This window comes from Equus przewalskii, chromosome 23 (genome assembly GCF_037783145.1).
Source record: "Equus przewalskii isolate Varuska chromosome 23, EquPr2, whole genome shotgun sequence".
Classification (NCBI taxonomy): Eukaryota; Metazoa; Chordata; class Mammalia; order Perissodactyla; family Equidae; genus Equus; species Equus przewalskii.
This window is the reverse complement of record NC_091853.1, coordinates 5,641,086-5,647,085: the sequence shown is the minus strand read 5'-3', so window position 1 is coordinate 5,647,085 and position 6,000 is coordinate 5,641,086.

The following is a 6,000-nucleotide window of genomic DNA, read 5'->3' as shown; positions in this document are numbered from 1 at the left end:
TGTAAAAACTTACTGTCTGTGAAGTGTAATAAAGTGAAATGCAATAAAACAAGATATGCTTGTATGCTACCCACCCCTTAGTCACTTAATAGCTGTCTTGGTTATCAGATTGACTGTCGCGTTATCCCAGTGTTTGTGTTCAAGTAACCCTTATTTTATGTAATAATGGCCACACAGTGCAAGATTAGTGATGCTGGCAATTTGGATATGGCAAAGCGAGGCCATAAAGTGCTTCCTTTGAGTGAAAAGGTAGAAGTTCTCAACCTAATAAGGAAAGAAAAAAACTCATATCTGAGGTAGCTAAGATCTACAGTAACTTTTATTATAGTATATGATTATAATTATTCTATTTTATTATTAGTGATTGCTGCTAATCTCTTACTATGCCTAATTTATAAATTAAACTTTATCATAGGTGTGTACGTATAGGAAAAAAACATAGTATAAATAGGGTTCAGTTCTATCGGTGGTTTCAGGCATCCACCGGGGGTCTTGGAATGTATCCCTCATCTATAGGGAGCTAATGTATCCCTCATGTACATTCCTTATTGGACTTAAAGCACGAGATCTAATGCAAAGTCAAAGCCAATAGGTACCAGAGAAGGAAACAAAACAGATATCAAAAGAGTAGGATGTCATAAGAGCAAAGGGATGCAAGGAGTCAGTGCAGACTTACACAGCCCAATAGAGAAAATTGGAACTTATTCAACATCTATGCAACAGATTCATAACTGTGTGCCTCTGAGGTGCCAGGCACAGAGCTAAGAACTATGAGGGACATCAAAATGAATACAATCCAACCTGATGAGGGAGAACTCACAGTCTAGGGGCAGTGTTGGTAGGGGGGCAGACGGAGATAAAAGAGAAAAACTACCCGTATAAATATAATAGAAAGCAGAACAGATCATTGCTGGAAGAGAGATTCAGATAAAGTGTTATGGGAGTTTAGTGAAAGGAAATATCACTTCATTGAAGGATGCTTCAGGATAATTTTATAAAGGACATGATACTTAAGCTCAGCCTGAGCTAGAAGGAATTCAAAGGGTATAAAAGGGATAAAGGACACTCCAAGTGGAATTAACAATATGAGAAAGGCATGGAAGCAGGAAGTGAACTAGATCTGTATAATGAGCATCAAGTGTTTCATTTTGTCTAAAGTTTAAGGTATGTACGGGGACATAGTGAGAAATGGGGCTGATGAGGTGGACTGTGGCTAGATTATAGACAGCCTTGAATACTAAGCCAGGGGATTTGGACTTTATTCAGAAACCTTTGGGAGCTACTCAAGGTATGATGAGATCAGAGCTGTATTTCCAGAAGCTTAATCTAAAAACAATACAATGAGTAAGTTAGGTGAAGAAGATAGGGGCTGGGAGATAAATTTGGATGTCATTAGAAAGACCAGTATAAAACTTACTTAATAAATATCTTTAGGAAGGAGGTAACTGCTATAATGTGATGATACTATTAAATGTGGCAAATACTGCTACCTGTTGTAGTTGATGTGGCAAATTGAGTCATCAAAGACTTGGATGGGAGGCTAGCATGAATTGGACTAAGGTAGGAAATGACACCTGCAGGACTTTAGTGTCAGGTGTGAACAAACAGGCAGAATCAAGATGACCAGTGGATTTCATGGGTACGTCACATATAGGGTCTCATGATAGTTGGAGGAATATGTGAGCAGAGGAAAATGTCAGAGAATGTGAGGCAGACTTTAGGGCTGAGGTCCCTTCCAATAAGAGTTACTCTGACAAGAGACTTCAGGCAAATGTGGTCTTATAACTGAGGTGATTCCATCTTTCCTAGATAATTCCTCCTTTGGAGTGGTCTTTCCAGGTCTTAAAGAGCCCGTGTGGTCTTTCTTGATCCATCAAGTTAGTGACACAGATCATAATTACAGAATATCTTCCTGAAGATGTGGTAACTCAGCTTGAAAGATTTCCTCCTCTAGAGATTCTTTTTCTCAAATCACTCACTTGCCCATTCAGCATGTATTTATTGAATACCTACTATTTGCCAAGACCTAATCTAAGTGCTTGGGATATCTTCATGAACAGATTAAAAAAAATCACTACCTTTCTGAAGCTGACATTATAGTAGATAAAAATTATGAAAACATTAAACACAATAATTGAGCAAATTATATAGTACATTAGAAGGTAAGTTCTATTGAATAGATAAATATATTAAATAGACAAAATTAGAATAGAGTCAGGGAATCACAAGGGTGGAGTTGGGTTTGAGGCAATTTACTATTTTAAAAATGTGGTCAGGGCAGGTCTGATTGAAAAGACATAACTTGAGCAAAGGCTGGAGGGAGAGGAGTGAGTTATCCATGTGGGTATCTGAGAGTAGAAAGCCCCAGATGAAACCACTAGCTCAAAGTCTTTGAGGCAGGAATGCTCTCACTGTGTTCTACAAAAAATGAGACCAAAGTGACTGGAGCAGCAAGTGAAGGGGAAAATACTAAAAGATGGGATCAAACATATAAGAGAAGGCAGACCATGAAGGGCCTTTAGGCCATTGTGAGGACTGGCTTTTCCAGTGAGTGAAATGTGGAGCCGTTGGAGGATGCCAGGTCTAGGACTGACATGATCTAACTCACATTTTAAAAGTACCACTCTGGCTGCTATACTGAGAATAGAGGTTAGGTAGTCAAGTGTGGAATCAGGGAGATCATTTTGGTGGCAATTACAGTAATCCAAATGAGGGAAGATCATGTCTTGGCTCAGATTAGCAGTAATAGAGGTAGTGAGAAGTGGTCTGATTCTAAGCACACTTTGATGGTACAGCCAACAGGATTTCATGGTGAATAAAACAAGGAATGAGAGAAGAGGGGAGTTAAGAATGACTCAATGTTGTTGATCTCAGCAACCAGAAATAGAGAGCTGCCAAAAATTGAGGTGAAGAAAATAACAGATGTGGTAGGTTTGGGGAGAATGATTAGGAATTCAATTTTGTACATATTGTGTACATGTGGTAATGATACATAGGCATTTGAAATTCAGGAGAGGGGATCAGAGATATAAATTTGGGAGTCTAGTATATTGATGGTACTTAAAATTAAGAAACTGGGTCAGTTCACCAAAGGAATGAATGTCTATAGAGAGGAGAATCTGGGTTGTTACAACACGGATAGTTTCAGAAGCAGAGGAGAAACCAGGAAAAAAGACTGAGACAGCATAGCCAGGAAAGCAGGAAGAAAACCCAGAGAGTTTGGCATCCTGGAACCCAGCTGAGTAGAAGGTATCAAGGAGGGTCCATCAACTGTGCCAGGCGGTGATAGCATATCAAGTAAAACGAGCACTGAGAATGCCCATCGGATTTATCATCAGGGTTGTCACTGACTCTGACCAGAGTAGTTTTGGTGGACTGGAGAAAACGAAAAGCTGAATGGAATAGGGGTAAGAGAGAATGAGAGGGGAAAGTTTGGAGACAGTAATTTTTTTGTTTGTTTTTTGAGAAGTTTTTGTGTAAAGGTGAGCAGGAAATGAAGAGGTAGTAGGAAAGAGAAGTGAGGTAAAAAGAGGGTCTTAGGGTTTTTTGTTGTTGTTGCTGGCTTGTGTTATGGACTGAACAGTGTCCCCCCAAAATTCATATGTTGAAGCTCTAGCCCCCCAGTACCTCAGAATGTGACTATACTTGGAGATAGGGCCCTTAAAGAGGTAATTAAGTTAAAATGGGGTTCTTAAGGTGGGTCCCAATCTGATCTGACTGTCCTTATGAGAAGAGGGGATTAGGACACACAGAGAGACACTAGTGATGCACACACAGAGGGAAGACCATGCAAGGACACAGTGAGAAGGTAACCATCTGCAAGCCAAGGAGACAGACTTCAGGAGAAACCAAACCTGTTAACGCCTTGATCTTGGATTTCTAGCCTCTACGATTGTGAGAAAATGAATTTCTGTTGTTCAAACTACCCAGTCTGAGGCATTTTGTTAAAGCAGACCTAGGAAACTAATATAGTTGTTTTTGTTTGGGGCTTTTTGTTTCTATTCCGGGGGGGGGGGGGGGGGGTAGTTTTTAAGATGGAAGAAATAATAGCATGTTTGTGTGTTTTTAGGAAATATCCAGAGGGAAAAATTATTATCTAGGAGGCAGAGGAGAAAATTGATGGAGAGAACTTCATTGAAAAGGGGAAAATGGCTGAGATCTGGTCTTTGTTATTCATTTCCCAGAGCTCCTCTTAGCCTGAGGCCTCAGTTAAGGACCCTAAAATAAATCTTCTCTGATTTCTTGATAGCTATTGTGCCAGAATCATTAAACTTAATAAGGGAGAGGAGGAGACTTTACCAAACCTGGATTTCTAGAAAAATTGTGCAGCTGTTAAGAGAAAAAGAGAAATTGTTTTTAAGTAGAATGAAAGAGATGAGGCAGAATCAAGGAGAATCAAGAAAAAAAAGAAATAAGACGAATTTAGCTTTGTCAATGAGAAGTCTGAGTTTGGTAAGATACACAGGTGGAGATGTTCCTGTGGGCGCTGAAATTGTTGAGAAAAATTTAGCAAAATCCAATGAAAGAGATGGAGTGAGTCTACAAGTGAATATTCTCTTAAAGATTGTATTTTTTATAAAAGGATTGTTTACTATGAAGAGTTCCTGCCACCACACCACCACCACTCCCTTTTTTAAAAAAGGCATGCTAATAGCTATCCAGATAAAGTCATTAAGGGGGCTGGCCTGGTGGCACAGTGGTTAAGTTTGCACACTCTCTTTGAGTGGCCTGGTTCATGGATTTGGATTCTGGGCATGGACTTACATACCGCACATCAAGCCACACTGTGGTGGCGTCCCACATGCAAAGTAGAGGAAGATTGGTACAGACGTTAGCTCAGTGACAATCTTCCTTACCAAAAATAAATAAAGTTGTTAAGGTAAAAAGGATGGTTTTGGAAAGGGAAGGTGGTTGAGAACACGTTGCTGTTGGGGGGATGAAAATGACTATTCAGTCTCGGCATTTTTAAGATGTTTACTTATGGACCTAGGATAGCATATGAAATAAAGGAAACAAACCCAGAATTATAGAGCTAGCATGAAGAAAAATGGATCATTTTGTTATTGAGTCTCATAGTATTCTTGGAAATTAGGACATCTGCAAAGACTATCCCCGTTTTACAACAGTGGCACAATGAATCTTGGCACAATGAGGCTAAGAGACTGGATTCACAATACATGTATTTTGAATTGGTCCAACATGTCACAATGAGTCAGTACTGAAATAAGGACTGGAACCCAGGACTCCTGGCTCCTAGCCAGGACTCTACCCACGTAACTATGTTTCCTGTGTTCTTGTTTTTGATCTTGAGTTAATTTTCAATCTCTCTCTCTTACTCTCTAGCTTTCTCTCCCTCCCCTTCTCTCTCACATACCATAGATGACCCTTGTTCGTGTCCTGCATAAATCACTCTCTAACGGAGCCTGTTTGTTGTGCTCTTCTCTAGGTACCCAAAGGAAGATTATGGCAGAGAACCAGGGCTCAACATTAAGGAAGATAATTGAAGGTCATTCAGCTGAAAATAATTCATATTTATCCACGGCTTCCTGTACCAGAGCATCTGGTTTCCCTTAGCCAGCATGGTGTCCTCTGGTTCTGACTGTGGTGGCCTACAGCAACCACATTTTTGCTAAAAAAGAAAAGAGTGCTTTCTTACATCTGTTCCCGAGATGTTTTTAAACTTCCTTGTACAGAGCAACGTTCTGCTTTTAGATGAACAAAGACTAAAACTTCATGGAGTTAGGTGCTGGTGACTCTGAGCATGCTCCTGGGCAGCTTCTCTGGTGCTTTCTCTTTCCAACAAGACCAATCACAGAATTAAACATTAGGAAAACTAAGGTCAATGAGTCCATCTTACTAACTCCTACCAGAACTTCACAGTGCTAAGTGGGCTTGGATCTGTCCTATTGTGCTTATCTCTACAGATGGAGAATATATTGACTCATCACCAGGCTACTAGATGAATCCTGGACAGGCACAGGTTGCAGCATACCTGCTTAC